This window comes from Ixodes scapularis, unplaced genomic scaffold, assembly GCF_016920785.2.
Source record: "Ixodes scapularis isolate PalLabHiFi unplaced genomic scaffold, ASM1692078v2 PGA_scaffold39__5_contigs__length_11793443, whole genome shotgun sequence".
NCBI classification, from domain to species: domain Eukaryota; kingdom Metazoa; phylum Arthropoda; class Arachnida; order Ixodida; family Ixodidae; genus Ixodes; species Ixodes scapularis.
In genome coordinates this window covers 7,137,795-7,158,409 of record NW_024609867.1, presented here as the reverse complement: position 1 = coordinate 7,158,409, position 20,615 = coordinate 7,137,795, and the positions used below count along the sequence as shown (strand labels likewise).

The 20,615-nt window shown below is 46.1% G+C and overlaps 2 pseudogenes; both read right to left on the bottom strand.

Moving 5' to 3' along the window:
* Positions 1-2,628: 2,628 nt before the first annotated feature.
* Positions 2,629-3,120, bottom strand: LOC120842025 (annotated as a pseudogene).
* Positions 3,121-11,743: 8,623 nt separating this feature from the next.
* Positions 11,744-20,456, bottom strand: LOC120842014 (annotated as a pseudogene).
* Between the last annotated feature and the right edge of the window lie 159 nt (positions 20,457-20,615).

Here is a 20,615-nt window from a genome sequence, read left to right as displayed (position 1 = left end):
GAACGTAAAGAGTATGAGATCAGTAAATCTGGACTGGGACATCGTCAACCGGAGGTGGGTCTTCAAGCGCCGCTAGTTGCATGCTAGTTTTATGAGTTGAGCATGTTTTACAGTTTTGCAATTTTTTTTTCACTGTGTCACATTGTAGACATCTGTTGGTTGTTAATTGGCACAAATAAAGGCATTATGATGATGCTGCTGATGATGATAAGAGACCCCGGTGCTGAACCCTGTCGTCTGCGTCGCTACCCGCCGTAAGCCCTGGCGAGTTTCTTGGCCTTACTTTTTGGAGAAAGAAAGCTACGCGTTGTACACTCACAACAAAAAAAACGACCTGTTAAATACATCTTTGATGAAAGGCTTAGATTGCTAAGTGGAGGCGTCGATCTTTACGGTCCATTTTAGGTCGAGCCTGGTCACTTGGACCACCCTATATAGGCCGCATGCCACCCACTATCTGACACAGTCAAAACGAGGTCGAAAAAATTCACCTCTTTTGATATATTATCCGACCCTCACACAGATGAAGCCACGGGAAGGCCAGAGGCCGCAATTGGCGTTCAAAGAGCTAGTGCTCAGTGTGTTCTGATTCACACCAAGTCTCGCAGCTGGCTGGGTTCATCGACGTGAGAAATGAGTGATCCACCGCTGAGAGTCGTGCAATTTTTTTTGTTTTTGTTTTTTTAATCCTTACGACAAAACAGAATTTTTGTATTGCGCCCGGCACATCCCATATGCCATCTCGAAAGCGAAAAATACTTTTCCTGCCTCCTCTCAAACGTCTATTTTTTTAATAAGGGCGATCCTCAAGAAGAGAATGGGGTTGATGCGCCTTTCGTAACCCGCCGATTGTCCCGGTGCACTTGAATTTCCCCTAAACTGAGGTAGTAGAGGGCTCCCGCCGGGCAGCCCTCTGCTACCTCCCCCGACGCCACCAAAAGAAAAAGGCATATCCAAACCACAGTTGTTTGTGCCGTCCCGACGGCGTCCAAGCTTGGTCGGGTCAGTTCGAGAGAATTGGTCATCGAAAAAGTGCATCTTCGTCCAAGGGGGAAAACGACTCCAAACGATGCAAAATTTCGGTAATGATCCTTCCGCAGGTTCACCTGCGAAATCCTTGTTACGACTTTTTCTTCCTCTAAATTATCCAGCCATCTTTCCAACACACCGGCGCAACCGAAAGGCCTCTCCGTGTATCGGTCCGAAGACCTCACTAAATCATTCAATCGGTAGTAGCGACAGGCTGTGTGTACAAAGGGCAGGAACGTAATCAATCCTATGACTCGCGCTGAATAGAAATTCCTCGTTCAAGGGGAACAATTGCAAGCCCCTATCCCGATCACGAAGGAGGTTCCACAGGTTGCCCAGTCTTTACAGACAGGGATAAAACACGCTGCTTCCTTCAGTGTAGAGCGCGTTCGGCCCCGGACATCTAACGGCATCACAGACCTGTTAATGCTCTGTTTCGTGCGGCTAGGAGCCGCTTGTCCCACTACAAAAGTTGCAGGGTGCAGAGAACCACGCACCTTTTTAATAGGCTAACGTCTCGTTCGTTATCGGAATTAGCCAGACAAATCGCTCCACCAACTAGGAACGGACATGCACCACCATCCACCGAATTAAGAAAGAGCTCTCAGTCTGTCAATCTGCCCAGAGTCTGGGCCGCGTATGCTTTGCTGTGTTGAGTCAAATTAAGTGGTGGTGGTGGTGCCCTTGGTGGTGCCCTTCCGTTAATTTCTTTAAGTTTCAGCTTTGCAATCATACTTCTTCCGGAACCCAAATACTTTGATTTCCCGGAAGCTGCCCGCCGAGTCAGTTGAGTAAATCAGGCAGATCGCTGGTTGGCATCGTTTATGGTTAGAACTGTAGGGCGGTATTTGATCGCCTTCGAACCTGAAATTTTCGTTGGTGATCAATGAAAATATTCTTGGCAAATGTTTTCGCAGTAGTTCGTCTTGCGACGGTTCAAGAATTTCACCCTTAGCGCCGCAATACGAATGCCCCCCCTGTCCTTCTTAATTCTTCATCCTGTATTCCGAAAACCTACAAAACAGTAACAGGATCTTGTTCTATAATTTCCTGCACTGTTATTCGTGTTGAATTGCCTGCATTGAACACTCTTATTTTTTCAAAGTGAACGCGCCGGCCAAAGAGAGGCACCTGATGAAGGGAATTAAGCCACGACAGGCATGATGTTCAGCACGGGCCGTAACGTGGTGTCCACGCACTTCCCGCTTGTAACTGAGATCCAACTACAAGCTTTTTAACCGTTGAAACTTTGGTATAGGCTATTGGAGCTAGAATTACCGCGGCTGGTGGCACCAGACTTACCCTCCCATGGATCCCTGTTAAAGGATCCAGACTTTACTCATTTCAATTACGGGGCCTCAAAAGAGTCCCGTTTTGTTATTTTTTGTCACTTCCTCTTCGTGCCGGGATGGGTAATTTGTGCGCCTGCTGCCGTCCTCGGATGTGGCAGCCATTTCTTGGGCTTCCTCACCGGAATCGAAACCTGATTCTCCGTTACTCGTAACAACCATAATAGGCGCATTAACTACCATCGACAGTTGATAAGGCAGACACTTGAAAGAAACGTCGCCGGCTCGTGGCCGGGCGATCAGCACAATGCTATCCAGAGTCATCACACAAACTGGAGCGATGCCCGATTGATATTGGTCTAATAAAGCACCCGTCGCCCCGTGGGGCTTCAGCCTCACTGCGTGTATCAGCTATAGAATACAGGTAGGAAAAAACGACCTAAGGAACCATGACTGATTCAATGAGCCATTCGCGATTTCGCCTTGTTTCGGCATGTAGTTAGACATGCAAGGCTTAACCTTTGAGACAAGCATGTGACTACTGGCAGGATCAACCAGGTAATCTTTTCGTAGTAGGTCGCCCGAAACCCCCCAACGCGCGGACGCGGGGCCACCGTCAGGCGCCCATTACAACGTACCGCAACAATGTAGAAGTCTCTCCTTTTAATGCAAGAAGAAATAAAGCACGTTCAAGCGTGCAACCGGATTATCCCCGACCGAAGTTGGTACCGACGCGGCAAGAATCGGATATTTTTTTTTTTTTTTTTCTCGTAGCAACAGGAAGTCGTGCGCCAAAATTCATTGACTACGCCTTCGCAGCGTTGCAGTGCTTTCAGATACCGACGACGTGTTCAAGCGCTGCTGGCACCAGTCGAACGCTCGGCGGACCCCACCTCGACATAGTAGCACCAATAAGTGCAAGGTGTCACAAGAAAAAATTCAGTGTTTTTTTTTTGTCGCTAAATTGAACTAAGCATAGCCAAACGCTCATTCTCCACCCAAAGGTAGCGCTAGAGGTCACATCCAGATGCCAACCGTTAGCGAAAATTAAGACGTTTGAGATATACCATATTCTATTTTGTGTGTATTTCCTTAATAATTTATAAGTACGAATGTTATACTGTTATAATACCTAAAACCAAAGACAGCGGTTTTCCGAAAAGGTCGTTAACTATAGGCCAATTTCCTCTTTCCAATGTTGACTACAAGATTTTTGCAAAAGTCCTTAATAACAGACTTCAGCTTGTAATATAATAATAATAATAATAATAATAATAATAATAATAAGTTTATTTCCATCGAACGTTGATGGTGGTGATCAAGGAAAAAAAGCTGTATGGCACAGTTTGACAAGTCCTTGACCGCCTACAAAGCACAGTAGCAGCAACTAAAAAAAAAAAAGAACGCTCAGAAATGATGATTACCGCAATTTAACAAAGCGTGTTTCAGACTATATATTTTATCATCGGCTACAACAGAAATGTGACCTCTTTGCAGACAGAAGTTATAAGATCCCAAAAGTTTGGTTCATACTCAGACTCATTTGTGGACAAAATTAGTCAAATTTCTTTAAGGGACAATGCAGTGAATTTTAATCCTTCATCGTCAAGTAAGTTAAGTATTTTTGGGACAGTATGTGTGAGCGTTTGTGTGTCATAGTTTGTTCTTGCAGAGACCACCTACCAACATTCTGCACGACGGGTAGAATACGCGTGAATATTTTCAGAGAGCTGTTCAAGGTTTAGCAAAACGTTTGTGCCCCTAATTTGTTCTAGTCTAAGACTAGTGACAATTCTGTAGCTAAAGAGAGCGTCTATATTCATAACGCGAAACCTCTTAAATAATCTAGCCTTGTGGGAGTCAAATTGAACGTCTTCTGTAGCCCTTAACATTTTTTTTTTGCAACAAGTGTATTTTTTTAAGATTCGTAGAAGTTTTGTACCCCAGACTAAATTACAATAATTTAGGTGGGAGTAAAATGACGAATCATGTATTAATAATTTTACCCTTACTGTTAACATATACCGGTGGCGGCTTATCACACCTACTATTTGTGACAGCGTAGAAATGAGGTAGTTAACATAACTATCCCATGAGATAGAGTCGGTAGAAATGACACCTCTATTTTGTATGACTTCAAAACGATTTGTCTTGGAATTCTTTTTGAATATTGAAGTGTTATTGGTATTGGAGACATTGTTGGTGAAAACGAACATGCGGTATACGTGGCAGGACTACCCAAACGAATATCCACGTTGTGCGCTCGGTGCTTGAATGTCTCTTAAACCCAAACGGTCAGGTTGCCTTAGTACAGATTGATTTGGCAAAGGTATTCGATTATGTAAGCCACACATATCTGCTTGCAAACTTACAACACATTGACGTAGGTGCCTATGGTTTTAGATGGTGTTACCCTATGCTACAAAATTAGCTCAACGAGGATATTAGTAAACAGCACCCTCTCTGACAAAATAACTATAAAGGCTTCTGTTCGACAGGGTTGTCTCTTATTACCTCTTTTTTTTTTTTTTGCCTTGTGCCCTGAAACTTCGTGACTAAGAATAATTTGAATCCAGACAATCCGGGGTTTTCTAGTAAACAATCTGGAGGTGAAGGTTCTCTCTTGCGCTGATGAGTAGTTGCTGTTATATGCCCCATAAAAAATGCTTAAAACTATCGATTCACGTAACTGAACAATTCTGCAATATTGCCGGAGTGTCAGTAAATCCCACAAGGTGTAATGGGTGTTGGTATGTTTCGTTGGCCCCCACGCAAAGTTACTTTCCTGGTATAGCCTGGGATCGGGGCTCACTTCAATTTCTTGAAGTTCTTCTTTCGCATATCCGAAGCAGCACAACATATTTGACTCCACTGACAACCTTATTGAAGAAGGAAGTCAAAGCATGGAAAGGACGCGACACCCTATTGAAAAATCTCATTTGCATGAAAACTTTCTGTGTCCAATAAACACATAAAAATCATACAAGATGTTTAAGAACTATGTAAGAACCATATCAGAACTATATAAGATATATAAAAACACTTAAGAACGATAGAAACAAACTTGTCAGAAGATTCTAATACGGTTCTTATCTGTTCCTATATATCTCGTATGATTCATATGTGTTTATCGGTCGCAAGAAAATTCTCATACAAATGGCTTTTTCACTAGGGCAGCTTCATGTTCACTAGAGAAAGCCTATGCAACGTATTTATTGTGTTCAAACTGATGTAAGTGCTACAAGTGATGCATTGTACTCTCACAAATATCAACAAATATCACAAAATCTTCGCTAAATGCATTTTGCGTTCGTCATGGAAACCTCATAATAAAGGCAACCTCTTCCTTCCCCTTGAGGAACGTGGCTTGAGTCTTTGCCATTTATTTTTACGGCAATTTGCATCTCGCTTTCCTTTCTTTAAAAATGCTAACCATCCCTACCTCACCATTGTTCTCCAGTTAAGATTAGCCGGTAGTTTAAACCATTTAATTGTCTCAAGTGATATTACCTTCCCTGAAAAATCGTGGGACTTTTTAAGGGAGGTGGGGGACACGTTCGGCTGCCTACGCACACTCTTCTTATTAGAGTATTCGTTTGATGTTAAAAGCAAAGACTTTCAAGGGCAATATTAGACAGTTTTTTTCGTGTCCAAACTTATCAAAAACACTTTCCCGTCAATCCCTATGATGGTTATGATGGTCTTAAGATAGTGAAGCTGACTGTACTACCGTCAACGAAGTCGTTCTTTTTTTTTTTAATTACACACTCTAACTTGCCCGTTCAAAGTTGGCTTGAAAGTAGAGTAATATTTGTTCCATGGTCTGTTAACTGCATGGTGTGTACTAAACCCGACACGATAGAGCACTGCTTATTTACTGAAATGTCGCAATAGGACAGGAGAGGGGAGATTTTGTACTACTTCTGTTATTTATTTCTTATCGCGCGAAAAAGCGCATTTACCAGTTGCTTTATTTCGACGTTTTTGTGCATGGCTCTCTCGCGCTGTCTTCTCCCTACCCGGCCTCATCGAACACCCATTTCTCTCCCGCCAAGCAACAGAGCCACCTCGCGGAAACCCGCGACGCATAGACCTTCAACGGTGAAGTGTTTCACACCGAAAGAAAGCCTCTGTCGACGATGCCGCAGCAGGCGCGGCGATAGATTTCTTTGCGAAAGCGAGTCGCCGCCAGTAGACATTGTCTGACCGGGGCCACAGTCGATGTTTCTACTGGTCGACTTGTCCCTTCCCAGGGGCCTTGAGCGCATGATTCACGATCGAGTCCTTTGTCCTGCGTTGCATAGGAGATAATAAAATAAAAGCGGAACGGATGCCCACACGATTTTGTGTTACTTTACTTCAATCCTTTCTTTACCTTGTCTGATACGAACGGTCTTTTCCAGTTTATTCAATTCTATATGGTTTAGCCAGTGTTGGTCCCCTTCCTATTATTAGAGAGTTTTCGTAGAGAGCGTTTCTTCCTCCGCTACGTCCTGGAAAGGAAGAAGCCGCTATTGCGTCTGCGCGCCGATGGCTTTGACTGTGGAGTTGAGGGTATCATAGCGGGTTGCGGAGTGCGGTGCGGGACGGGACGGTGAAAACAATCTCCCAAAACTCCCTATTCTAATAAACCCGTCTGTTCATCGGTATCTGCCGAGAAAGGGAAAATATAGAGCCACAAGAATGGAGGAAAAAAGTTGAAAGGTGATTAACCATTATCTCTCAAAGGAGAGGCTGTCGTGCGTGACGAACGGAATGTGTTACACTGGTCCGGCTGTGGACTGCACTTTGACCTTGTTGAATATAGTGGCGATAACTTTGCTCCTTGCTGCAAACACTGCAAAAAAGTATACGTATCCGGGAGGCACCTTTACAAGCACCTCGGGGTGAATTTCGAATTTAAAAATACACAAACTAAAGTCTGGGCTGGAATAAATTAATTTAGATTTGGATTTTGCTAAGAGCACTTCGTTTAGTTGGCTAAATGAAAAAAAGTTAGGACGACGAAAGCCTGATTTTAGTTTCGAAAATTTATGAACAGCGGACTATTTTGTACCTCCGTCACTTCGAAAGCCCTCCTCTGCCTTTTTAATGTGTACGTCTGTGGCACACAGAGCACGTCACCTGGACCCAACGTACGTCACACGACACTCGACCCCACTTACCAACGTACGTCACACGACACTCGACCCCACTTATTCCATTCGCCCCCAAGCTGACAGTGCGAGAGGAGCTACGCGCTTTGCGTACCAATCAGCCGCCTCCCTTTCTTCAACTGACCCCATTCTTTGCGCTTGCATATGTGTGCGGGAGCGTGATCGCGTGAAAAAGTGTGGTTGGGCAAACAACGCGTAGCTTCCACAGCACTGTCAACTTAGGGATGAACGAGGTGAGGAAAGCCACTTCTGTCCGAGTTTTGAGCGACGGGCTAATCTTCTAGGGGGAGAATGGCGGTGTCCGGGTAGCGTATAAGCAAACCATATCCCGTACAGTGCCTGGCCACGCCCCCTTCGGCGCGACGCGAAAGCGGCCATTTCATTGGTTTTGAAAATGTCACGTGACATGACGTCACTTCCGCGCCGTTTGAACGCATCTGAGCTGTCTGAGCGCGTTTTCGTCTTGTCAAGATGGCGTCCGCCGCTGCGCTGGTGGGTGAGACGCGCGTTACGCTGCGCCGCTGTAAACACTTCGTTTCACGCGCGTGCCTAGATGACTCGAATGCTTTCAACTTAGCGATGTGAACTCGTTTTTCGGTAAGATGAACGCCCAGGACTGCACGCCGAGATAATGCCACCGCATACGCGCCGCTGCCGAAGTCGCCCCTACGAGTACGACCACTACGATCGTCGAAGTTCGCCGCTGCACCGATGACTCGAATGCTTTCAACTGAGCGATGTGAACTCGTTTTTCGGTAAGATGAACGCCCAGGACTGCACGCCGAGATAATGCCACCGCATACGCGCCGCTGCCGAAGTCGCCCCTACGAGTACGACCACTACGATCGTCGAAGTTCGCCGCTGCACCGTAGCACCAAACGCTAGCAACTAATGCTTTCACCTCGGCGATGTGAACTCGTTTTTTGGTAAGATGAACGCCCAGGACTGCATGCCGACATAATGCTACAGCATACGCGCCGCTGTCGAAATCGCCCCTACGAGTACGACCCATAACGATCCTTGGAGTTCGCCGCTGCACCGTAGCACCAAATGCTAGCAACTCTTGCGGAGGACGGCTCGCGGACGCAGTGCTTCTTGTACGTGGACATGTTCTCGTTCCGCAAATGCGCGCCTGACCGCGACCGCGGCTTACTGTATGCCTGCGTACGCGCCTTTGCTACTCTTAATGCTCAGAGTGCGATTTCGGAAAGCGGTGGAGGTGTTCTAGCACCACCAGTACAAGTGTCAAAGTAGGTGGAGTTGTGCCATCTCAATTCAGTTTTCCAGGTTGCTCACGCGTAACAGGCACGCACCTAACGTTGCTTTTCTATGCGAGCTTTGCTCCCGGAGAGGAGGTTAACGTTCTGTGTAGGCATTTATCACTCTTTCATCTCCCTCCTCCTTTCATCGCTCTTCTGGTACACGCGCTTCCTACCTGGTGAGAGTAAAATTACTGTGGAGGAAAATGAATACTGTCATACGCTCTTCTGGTACACGCACTTCCTACCTGGTGAGAGTAAAATTACTGTGTAGGAAAATGAATACTGTCGTGCACTACGATGACTGCTACTGTGACACAGTCTTCGCCATGAAGTGAGGGAACAAGTGCAGTTACTTTGAATACAAGGAAGAATTTTATTTCACAACATGAAACTGTTTCAACAGAGTGGTATAGTGCTGGTTTCCAAAAAGTGTGCCATTGCCTTTACAGTAATAATGAAATTCTGTCCCTTTGGCCAGATGATGACGACACCTTTGTATTACATACAGGAACATCTTCATATTTAAACAAAACATACTTAATTATAAAATCATGTAAAAAAGAAATTTACAAAATGTCCTTAAAATAACTAGAATAAACAAGCATGTATACTGAAACATTTAGGTACATGAAAAGTCATAAAATTTGTACTACAAATCTGCTACCAATTTGACCATCTACATATTTACATGATCTGATTAAGGCAGTGGTCCCACGGCTGCCGTCTTTACTCTTGGTGTCTAACATTTTATTTTTTACAGTGCCTAGTAGCTAAAGAGCTGTCGTTTTGCAGGCATTTTTCTAATATCGGTGGGTAAATTACAACCAAGCTTTATTGACATATCTAATTTATGTGATCAGAAAACTAGAAATTTAGAAATCGCTTACCGCTTCCAAGTTCTCCTTTAGTAGCACACTTAGGATTAATATCGAGTAGAATGCGAGTAGAAAAAATGGTAATCCAAACTTTATTATTAAAGGAGAAATCTTGGAAGCGGTAAGCGATTTCTAAATTTCTAATTTTCTGATCACGTAAGTTAGTTATGTCAATAAGGTATCGCTGGAGTTTACCCACCGATGTTAGAAACATACCTGCAAAGCGACAGCTCTGTAGCTATTTCCTAAGTACCCCCAAAAAATAAAATGTTAAAAGCTATCATTAAAGACTGCAGGCGTGGGACCGCCGCCTTAAACAGGAAATGTGTTGTCTTTGCTCTCAACACCTCTGTGGGCGACATGAAAGGTAGCTGCCCCTAGGCAGACAGTGTAGGTCATCCTTGACCCTCAGGAATAGCCGTGATCAGTCCGCGAGTGGTGCATGAACAATGCCTGGCTTGTCTCTGCACTTCTCATGTGTATGGACTATGCATCATATGTAGGCTGTCAATGAAAAACCCTTTTGAAAGCTAAAATCTGTCCTTGCTTACTATACAGGTGAGAAGGGCTGTAGGTGCGGGCTATCCACTGACAAATATTTCATGCTGAAATTAGGTCTTTGGGACCATAATCCGGAAAATATTGTATTAATACTAGTACATTGCGTGCAACACTTTGACTTGATAGAGTTCTTGGAGGGAAATTGTGAAATGTAGGTACAGCAATACCTTCCTTGGAAGAGGTAATTTTGTAAGGAATGTGCCATGTACATATTTCGCACAGATTAATTTCTCTATGTCAGATGATGCAAGACAGTTCCACACCATGGTGACAAACCCGAGCATGGAATAATTCAGACCGCAAAATAATGAAACGATACATGAGAAATTAAAAAAAAACTTCCATGTTAGATGAGAAATCATGCTCAGCAATCTTAGAGCAGAAGGAGCAATGTAAAACACAAGGTCCCAATCTACAGGCACTCATGAAAGGGGGTGGCATAAGATCACAGTCATTAGAGATTACCGGTCATTGGTTTATTAAAATTGATTAAAAATAAAACATTTGACAAACACTCGTGCATAAGTGACACGTCATCTTCCAAACCGGTAGTCAAAGACCTCTTTAAAATTTGTACAGTGCTTTTAGATTGGTGAAAACACACGTATATCACTTGTACAAGCCCCGTACAAAGAGAGTTTATGCAAAGTGATTTTGATTAGACTTGATCATTTACAGAATTATAGTCTGTCGAATGTCGAGGCACTCCAGGGCATGCAGTAAAACAAAATATGGGTGAAGAGGGACGTGCATTATCAATGCGGATGCAAACCCAATCTTGCGCCATGAGGAAGTTCTCACTGTCAATTACACTTTCATCACTGGGTCACTCAGTCAAGTCCAGATGATCTTACCTCCTATTTGACGGAAGCCATTCATCGCCGCTGGACTTTGAATCGGTCGGAGGAACGATGTTTCGCTTATTTTTCAGGCGTGTGACAACAGCAAACCATGTATGATGGTTCCCATTTTTAAAGTGCATGGCATTGCTCTCCAATCACTGACATTGCTCTGCTTTTGGTAGATTAACACCAAAACAAGCTAGAAATGTTATAAAATATGCTTGGGACATTGATAATCAAGAAAACTGATGTTTTGTCCCCCCAAAAAATTGTGGAATGTATTTTCCTCATGACAGAGTCTTATGACGGGTTATCTCGTCATCGGCAGTTGCGGCCAGAAGTCAGCATGATAAGATATCTCGTCATTGGCAGTTAAGTGGTTAAACACTCTTGAATCACATTATGAAATCCAGCTCAACCTGGGAGGTTACAGAGGCTTGCAAAAAATAAGAAAAATGCCTACGTCTTGCTTTCAGTTACAGCACAAAGCAAGTTTTACGTTGCAGGGACAGCGAAACTGCCGAAATGTGAGTCTTGTTCCAATACCGTGATGGGATGCTGAAGAATTCATCCCATGTCCACACGGTGACCCTGCAGACAAACAAAGTGCTTACACAATTGCAGCTTGCCAGTCATGTCAGAGCTGAATCAACATTGTTACACCACTGTTTCTAAGGATGGGGCTCAACGAAACCTACCTGATCCCGACGAGGTGGCAGGCACCAAGACCTTTAGTGCAGTCTTGCACTTGGCACATTGTGACGTATGCTCATCTGCAGGGAGTGGGCCCTCTTTCTGGGCCTCTTGGCAGATGGTTGGCCTGATGGGCGTCCAGCCGGCACCCTCTTTGAACCCCTTGTCAGTCCTGGCCGACGTCTGGCAAGGCTTGTGGGCTGTACCGTATCCGACGTCCCCGACGCTGTCGTACTCCTGCAGCTGCCTTCAACGTAAGCATGAATCCATATGCGTCGTTCCCATTCGTTACACGATCCATCCGGTCACCAAGGGCATCTAAAAGCTCAATGTATGCTGGGTTTTCCTCGTTCATGGCGTGCAGTCGTCGCATGCGGGACTCCAGGCGCCTGTAGACTTCCTCTCGAGCCTGCACAAAACGCATTGAGGACAGCACATTATTATACTTTGTCTAGTATTGTGAATAAAGTAGATGATTTGGAAACAATCTTGCTAACTCATGACCCCCACGTGGTTGTCATCACGGAAACATGGCTTCACAGTGGTATTGGTGATAATGAAGTTATTCCACCTTGTTACAGAATGATTAAGAAAGACCGAGGGTCGAGGGGCGGCGGCGTGGCTATTATCGCAAAACGTTCGGTGGACCTGGTACCATTAGATTGTGTTGTCAACAGGGAGGTGTTATGGTGTAAGATTAAAGTTCACGGCAACGTGTTTGTTGTTAGTACTGTATATAGGCCGCCAAACACCGCCGCGTGGTTTTTAGAAGAATTGTATGATTACATGGCGTTGCGCTTCAATGACAAAACTAAAATTATTTTGACTGGAGACTTCAATCATGCTGATATTGACTGGGCAAAGCAAAAACTAGGTAAAAATGAAATCGCGTCCTCCGAGCTTTTGTTAGATATAGCACTCAGTTTTAATCTTCAACAGTTAGTGGACAGGCCGACAAGAGTAACAGATACGAGCCAATCAATTCTGGACTTACTTTTTGTTAGCAACATAGTGGATAAAGCACATGTGCTCGACGGAGTGTCAGATCATAAAATCGTGTTTCTTGACTTAGAACTACACACAACAGCTGCCGATAATGCTTGTCACGAACGTACTGTCAGAGATTTTCAAAATGCTGATGATGTGTCCATCCTCGATTATTTAGTTGAACATTTTGACCATTTTAGTCAGTTAAGTGATGTTACCGAATTATGGAAAACATTTAAGAGTATTGTTTCCTACCGTACATATCACTTTGTTCCGACAAGGGACGTGAGAGCACGACAACATCACCCATGGGTAACAAGAGAAATTTTGCAAATCAAGCGAAAGATCAAGCGCAAAAGGAAAGCAAAACAAAATTCCTCAGACATTGCAAATTTGGGGCGACAATTGAAGAATCTTATTTCCCAAGCTAGGGAAAATTACTGTGGCAATGTGCTGTCTCGTTTCTTGCTGGAATCTCCGCAAAAATTCTGGCGGTTTTTCTCGTCGAAAAAAGAAGTAATAACAGAAGTGATGGTAAGCGATGAGGTTGTATCATGTCCCATTAGAGTGGCAGAGGAATTTAACATGTATTTTCAGTCAGTCTTTACAGTCTCGAGTGACCCGCCGGTAGACCACGTCAGCAGGTCTGATGAACCTCGTATGTCAGATTTCGTTGTCTCGGAAAGTGTTATACTTAAATTGCTTTTGAATATTAATGTAAAGAAGGCGTCGGGGCCAGACGACATTTCAAATGCATTTCTGAAAAGGTATGCTGAGTGGGTGTCCCGATATCTTTTCATAATATTTCAAGCCTCTCTCCAACAATCCAAATTTCCAGCAGACTGCTGGAAATGTGGTAAAATTATACTCATTCACAAATCTGGAAACAAAATGACAGTCCAAAATTACCATCCTATATCATTAACGTCGACTTGCTGCAAACTGCTGGAACACATTATTTCAAATCATGTCACTCAGTACTTAGAAGAAAACAACTTAATATACAAACATCAGCACGGTTTTAGACTGGGTCTATCGACGGTCACACAATTAATTGAATGTGCGCATGAGTTGTCATCTGTTGTAAATGAGCGGGGTCAGGTTGTCGTCGTGTTTATGGATATTTCAAAAGCGTTCGACCGCGTGCCTCATAACAAATTAATTGAAAAGCTTCACCTTGTGGGTCTAAACAGCAATATAGTGTCGTGGGTCCGGTCTTACCTAACTAACAGAACACAGTATGTCTACTGCAGTGATGCATGCTCTACCCGCCTTGCAGTGTATTCAGGTGTGCCACAAGGGCCGGTACAGGTCCACTTTTGTAAAGCTATTTGCAGATGACTGCATGTTGTTTTCAAAAGTGCGTACAGTCGAAGACCAAGACTTGCTTAATGCCTCTCTAGAAAAACTTTACTTGTGGTGTGAAAGGTGGGGTATGGTAATTAACTTTGATAAAACAGTACTCTGCAGCATTACAAACAAACGAAACATTTTAGAGCATTCCTATAACATAGGTGGCGTGCAACTGCGAAAGGTGGACGAATTTAAATATTTAGGGTGTTATTTTTAGTTCTACCATGCGATGCAACAGTCATGTAGATTACGTCTGTTCAAAAGCCTACAAAAAGTTATTCCTCAGAAGACAACTTAGGCATGCCAATAGTGATGTTCGACAACTTGCGTACATGTGTTATGTTCGCCCATTGTTAGAATATGCAAGCACTGTATGGGACCCGTATAGAAAATGCCACGAATCACAAATTGAAAGAATACAAAATCTGGCGCTTCGATTTATCTTCTCCAGATATAAACATACAAAATCTGTTTCTTCAATGAGACAAGAGGCGCAGGTTGACTCGCTGGCAAAGCGAAGGAAAATATCAAGGTTATAAGAACTCTTTTCCATAATAACTGGAATGACAAAGCTAGATCCGCAGCTTTACTTGTGGCCTTCAACGTCTCGTTCCCAAAGAACTAGCAACGTCAGGGCGATTGCTCCGTATCAATACAAAAATGATGTATTTAAGTATTCTTTCTTTTGTAGGACAATAGTAGAGTGGAACGCTCTGCCAAACGAAGTCGTCAGCTGCTGTAATCTCAAGTCATTTAAATTATCATTGCGCAAATTTTTAACTGAATAATGTATGTGTGCGGAATACATCTTCAGATGTGCAGGGTGTGACCGCACCCATGCATGTGCATAAGTACTCATTTGAGTGTGAATGCATTTTGCTTGGCTTGTACAACTTATTTTTCTCTCCTGTGTTGACCGTAAGGTTCACAGTAATGTAAATAAATAAAATGTGAGAAATTACAATTTTGCTTGTTTCAACAGATTTGCCCGTGCTGAAACACTGAGAGCTTGGCCACTAGAGCAGAAGCACATGTGTGCCAAGTAGTCAAAGGCTGACATATATGGAGTACCTTGCAGCCAAGAAAATGACCCTTCCCCTGTGCCCTTTTCTCCATTCCTTTTTGCCCAAAAGGAGCGGGTCTGGAAGGTAACTTACACCACAAGGAGGAAGACTATCCTTCTCTTTCGGGTGGAAAGGAGAAATTGAGGTGCAGTTTTCTCCTCTCTGCTTATTCGTTGGCCTTTAAATAAACAATTTTCTCCCCACATCACTGCTAAGTCGCACCAGAGAACCTTCGTAGTTACCCCAGCCAAAGGTGGGCCAATAACCTTGTAGGAACAAATGGTGGCGCACTTGTTAATTTCCACTTGGTACAGTCTCTCAGGTAAAAAGCATGCATCACAGATGAGTGTGCAGCTTGTATTTGCTAGGAAATATGCACCACTTTAAATTCTAGTTGCTGCACTAGAGCCTCTCACGGTATGACTTGTAAAAGGAGCTTGTGTTATACAAGTTTATCGTGCTCCCTTCGCTTGGGAAAAGGAGCTGGATAAGACATGAACATAAAAGAGTGCACATACCTGAGCACGCTGAGCTTGGTCAGGGTCTTGCGCTGCAATTGGTGCCAGGGCCGATGTGGAGGCTTGAGGAGCTTCTGGCTGGTCATTGGCTTCTAGCAGGTCAGTGGCTTCTGCATTGTCTGGGCCTTTGGGAGCTTCGGGGGTGCACCTGGGACTCTCTTCTTCACCTGGGTACTGCTGCTCTCCACGAAAGGGCATAAAAAATTCCCAGGGTGGGCACTTGTCACCCAAGGCCAGCTTGCCCAATCGATGCCGGTCCTCCGTAGTCAAAGGGGGTGCATTGGGGAACCAACCACCAAAGGTTTCGTGCACCAGAGCTTGGTGTTTACAGAAAGCCCCTTGTTTCCCGACTGGGCAGCTGCACGCCCCGACGTCTGCGGCCACCTCGTAGACCACGTCATGGCGTGTGGCGCTGGGCACTGCATAGAGCTTGTCGCCCAGAGGTTGGATGCTCTCAGCTGCACCTTGTGGCATCCTGGAGAGCAGCCGCTTGTATACCACCTGGTGACTTGCGACACGGCTGTGGGCGTGGCGGAGGATGCGACTCTCGAAGTACTTCTCCCACACCATGGCCACCGCATCCACCAGTGCCACAGCATTGAATGCCTCTGCCCTGCTGAGAACTATGTCCTTCAGGACACGGATGGTGGCCTCTGAGAAGTTGTTTGTATTGTGCCCCCGCGTGGTGGTGTTGGCACGGTAGAGCAACACCCACTCCTCCTGTCTTCCAAGGAAGGCCTCCACCCGTGCCACGAAGGCCTGGTGTGGCTGGCGCCTCAGCTGGGCTGTCGCTGCTTCCAGCTTCTCCTGTGTGTCAGCATACATGACCTGCAGTTGGCCATTACCGTTGAGGTTACTTCGGTTAGAAATCTGACAAACATTTGTCAGCTTTACATGCACACTTTTGCCTGACTGATTTCCACAAGACCATTAACATGCAGAGGTGTGTCGCCCTACTCTAAATAACTGGGCTGCACTTTTGCTGCACATTAGTGCAAGTTTCATACTGCGGAACGTTGCACAAGCGCCTCTGTCACAATGGCAACTGCATAGTAAAAGACTTGCCTCATGGAAGGCTGACATCAGGCAGCGCCTCTGGTCCTTGTGCACACCGTTGTGGGCAGCTGTGAGCCAGCGCCACTCCACCTGCGCCACATGAAAATGGCATAAGAGATGCCTTGCCGTGGGCCAGGTCTCCTGCAGAGCAGCCTTCTCCGCACTCGAATTGTCCGTCATGAAGACCTCGGGTGCCTGGCAAAAGATGATATGCGTCCCACAATCGGAGAGAGACAAAGAGGTGAACCGTCATGCTTTGTAAATGCTTTAGTCCCTACATGTAGCATATCCCTTCTCTGTAGCTATAGCAACTGTTCTATACTTGCTTGTGACAACCGGCTGATAGCATTAATTTATGTTCAACACAACAATTTACAGAAACTGATAAACAATTGTTTTTTTTTAATAAACAACTGTATAAACTGGGGCATTCCGTTCCATTCTTTTCACCTCGGCTTAAGGTCAGCTGCTCACACTGCTGGCAATTGTGCCTTCACTGAGTGCAATTGAAAAGAACTGGCAAGACTGATGTATCTCAGTGAAGCGCACATACGGTTTATATGAAGTATTTGCACTACAAAGGAATTTGGTGCAACCTGCGCTACCATCACCTTCTCATAACCTTAGACCAAGCCTTCATGTTTGATCCCTCGGTCAAACCACTACCCCCTCGTGCTATAGTTTTACCGCGGTAGCCGTATATGGGCCCTTCACTTTGAGTGGTCGGCGGAATGTGTCCGTGTGACGGTGGCCTTTGACACTAGACCTTCTTCCTACCTGACCCCTCCCCTCCTCCCTCGCCTCTTTTATCTCCACCCCATACTCATCCCATCTCCCCTCTGTGCCCTACCTCCTCCTTCCCCTCATTTCTTCCTCCTATGATTGCATGTTTGTGGCCTTTGATTCCTTCGCTTCACTCTTCTTCCCTCCCCCTCTATCTGTCATGTGGTTGTGTGTTCGTGGTTTTAATTCCCTCGCTTAACTCTTCCCTCCCCCTCTATCTGTCATGTGGTTGCGTTCATGGCTTTGACCTTTGGTTTTGACCTTGAACCCTTGGCCGCTCCTCCTCATCTTCATTGTTCCCATCCGCACCTTGCTCCCTTCTCTTTCCTCAGGCTCCTCTTCCCTCCACTCTTCCTTTCCTCTCACCTTTTTCCTCCGTCCCCTAACCAGCTTCCCCGCCTCCTTGGTCCGCCCCACCTTTATCCCCTCCATCGTCTTCTTCCTTCACAAACTCAAAGCCACCTCATCCTCAGTCCCCCCTGCCCTCCGTCCTGGTCTTCCCGTTTTCTCTCTCTCTTGCGTTATTGTGTGTTCGTGGTCTTCTACCTTTACTCTTGACCTCCTCCTCCCTCTGTCTACCCTCCTTCCCCTCCTCCTTCTCGCTCTCCTCTTGTCCCCCTCTTGCCCTCCTTCTGTCTATGAGGTGACGGCTACTGCCGGTCATCTCACTTGCAGTATGGGCCGCCACTTAGCGTAAGGCTCCCGTTTAGCGGAAAAGGCAGCGTAGTAGTAGTCCAGCAGCGTCCAGCGTGACCTCGTGGGTCACGTGACCCGGAACACGGGTCACATGAACCAGGCCATGGCACCTGGCGTGACCCGGGTCATGCTAGGTGGCCCGGCTGGACTGGCGTGACCGGTCAGTGACCTGTGTCGAGTGAGCCGGGTCACGGCGCCTGGCGTGACCTCGTGGGAGGGCCCTTCCCCGTTCCTCAAAACCCGGGTCACGTGGCCCGGATGCTAAATGGGAATCAGTGATGGGATTTCCCTCTCCTTACCCCCCGTAACTCGCATTCTCTCCCCCACTACTCCCCTCTCCTTCCCCTCCCGCCTGCAACCCCTCCACTCCCCAGACTCCTGACCTCCATCCCCTTGACTTCCATGCCCTGCCCTCTCTTAGTAGCAGTGGGGGGTGGTGTGACCCTGCAGCTCCCCACACCTTCCCTCCCCCACCACCCTACAACCCCTCCAGTCCCCCAACCGCCCCATCACCCTGCCCTCCCTTCCCCGCCTCCTCTGCACTCCCGCCCTCCTCCACCCCTGCCCTGACAACCCGGCCTTGCGCTATCGCGTCGCACCCTTAAGGCCAAGTGTCCCTCTAATTTTTTTGTCTGAAACAGTGTCGTCAAAAGTTATTGCATGCTTCATCACGGCACAATTTTGTCAGCAATGCTGGCTCGCATTTGTGCCTGGAGCAGTATCCTCCTGAAGTTTGTGGAATGCTTGGCACACATGTGCATCCGTGTCAACGGAATGTTGACGCTTTGCACATATTTCTTGCACAGTGCAAACTGGTTTGTTATATCCCGGGTTGCGAATGAAGCTGTGTTGTGTTTTCTAGAAATGCGAAAAATATGCATTTGCTTTTACAACATGGGCCCTGATAAACCACAATTCCTGGTTGACCGCAAAAATTTACACCGAAAACACTGAATTTCGGAGTTAAAAGTGAGGCACCGAAACGACACACTCGAATTTGGAGAAAATTAAACATTAAAAACTATGAAACGCCAATTTTTACATAAGGGGGAAATTTTGTTGCATCTGCAGACACCGAAGCTTTTTACTAGGGTTCTAATGTTCTTGAGGCAGAAACAAGTGCAGTAAATGACAACCAGCTTTTTTCCACGGAGAAAAGCTATAATTTCCACATTATTTTCTACTTACGGATAGACCCCCAAAGCAGAGTGGATGGGTCCCGCTGAGGAGCTTGAATGCTGCCGAGTACCCGTCCGTGCTTTGCTCGTTGTGCAGGAGGACTGCTAAGGGGACGGCGCCAGCCATTGTCGCCACCAGCACCACTGTCACGGTGCACTTGGTGGTGTCACACGAGGACGTCGAGTCTATAAAGACAATGTCCCTCGCTGCCTCCAGTGCCTGGGCCCGCCGCATGATGGGGGTCACGACCAGAACTGCCCAACAGCTGCTGGTGTCACTCCGGCTGACCGTCACACTTGTGCCTGGAAATTGTTAAGTAAATTGAGGCACGGCTCTTTTTAATCACTTTTCTCAAGTGAGCTTTACGATGCAACTCACCTCTGTACCCCTAAAATTCCCAGCAAAAAAAAATGTGTAGTTACTGCCACAGCTACATGTGATGTGCATAGAGCCGAGAAATGTGAATGTGAACTGGTGTTGCTCTCTAATAGCATGTGCCTAGTGGCAAGTGCTGAAGCTCACAGATGAACAATACCTCTCTTTTCACAAGGTGACGTGGAAAGATACACTGGTAGGTCATGTGATGTCAAAAATAAGCCGTGGCACTGTAATAACTTGTAGCATACCTTGAGCAGCATAGAGGGGTGCCTTCTCCTCCAGCTTGGAGAGAGCGTCGATGGGGCCACCACCGAAGCAGGCGCTCCTCCACACAGTGTGCCAGTGTTGCACGGTTCTGGCCAGAGGGTTGAGGGCGCCGTTGGCCAGCAGCTCGGGACCGTTCTCCTCCATGCAGAGTTTGCTCTCGTGGAGCCTCCGTGCCTCGCTGACTGCCATCCCGTCGCTAAAGTAGCCCACAAACGTCTGCCTCGTGGTACGTGTGCCCCGAAGGAGGCGCAGAGCGTCTGCTGAATGTGTATTATGCGAATGTTGAGTGTCCATTCGTATGACAGTAGCCAAGGGAACGTCCCTGCGCAGGTACGGGTCGTTCTGTCTTGAGCCCTTGCTCAACTTTTTTATCTTTACGTCGAGTCTGGCCATGCACACAGCGTTGCGGCGCTCGGACACCTTGTTGCGAGGGTGGTGCTGGCAGCGCAAGACCTTGTGGAAGACCATTCTGAAAATACCACAAATGCAGCAAAATAAGGGGGAGCACCCTATGCAGATAGGGTAGCGTTAATTCTTGAGGAGGAAAGCTGCTTTAAAGTGGAGAGGTTCATTTGGCTCACTCGAATAGCTCACAGATTTGGCTCGCACGTGGGAGGAGTGTTTTTT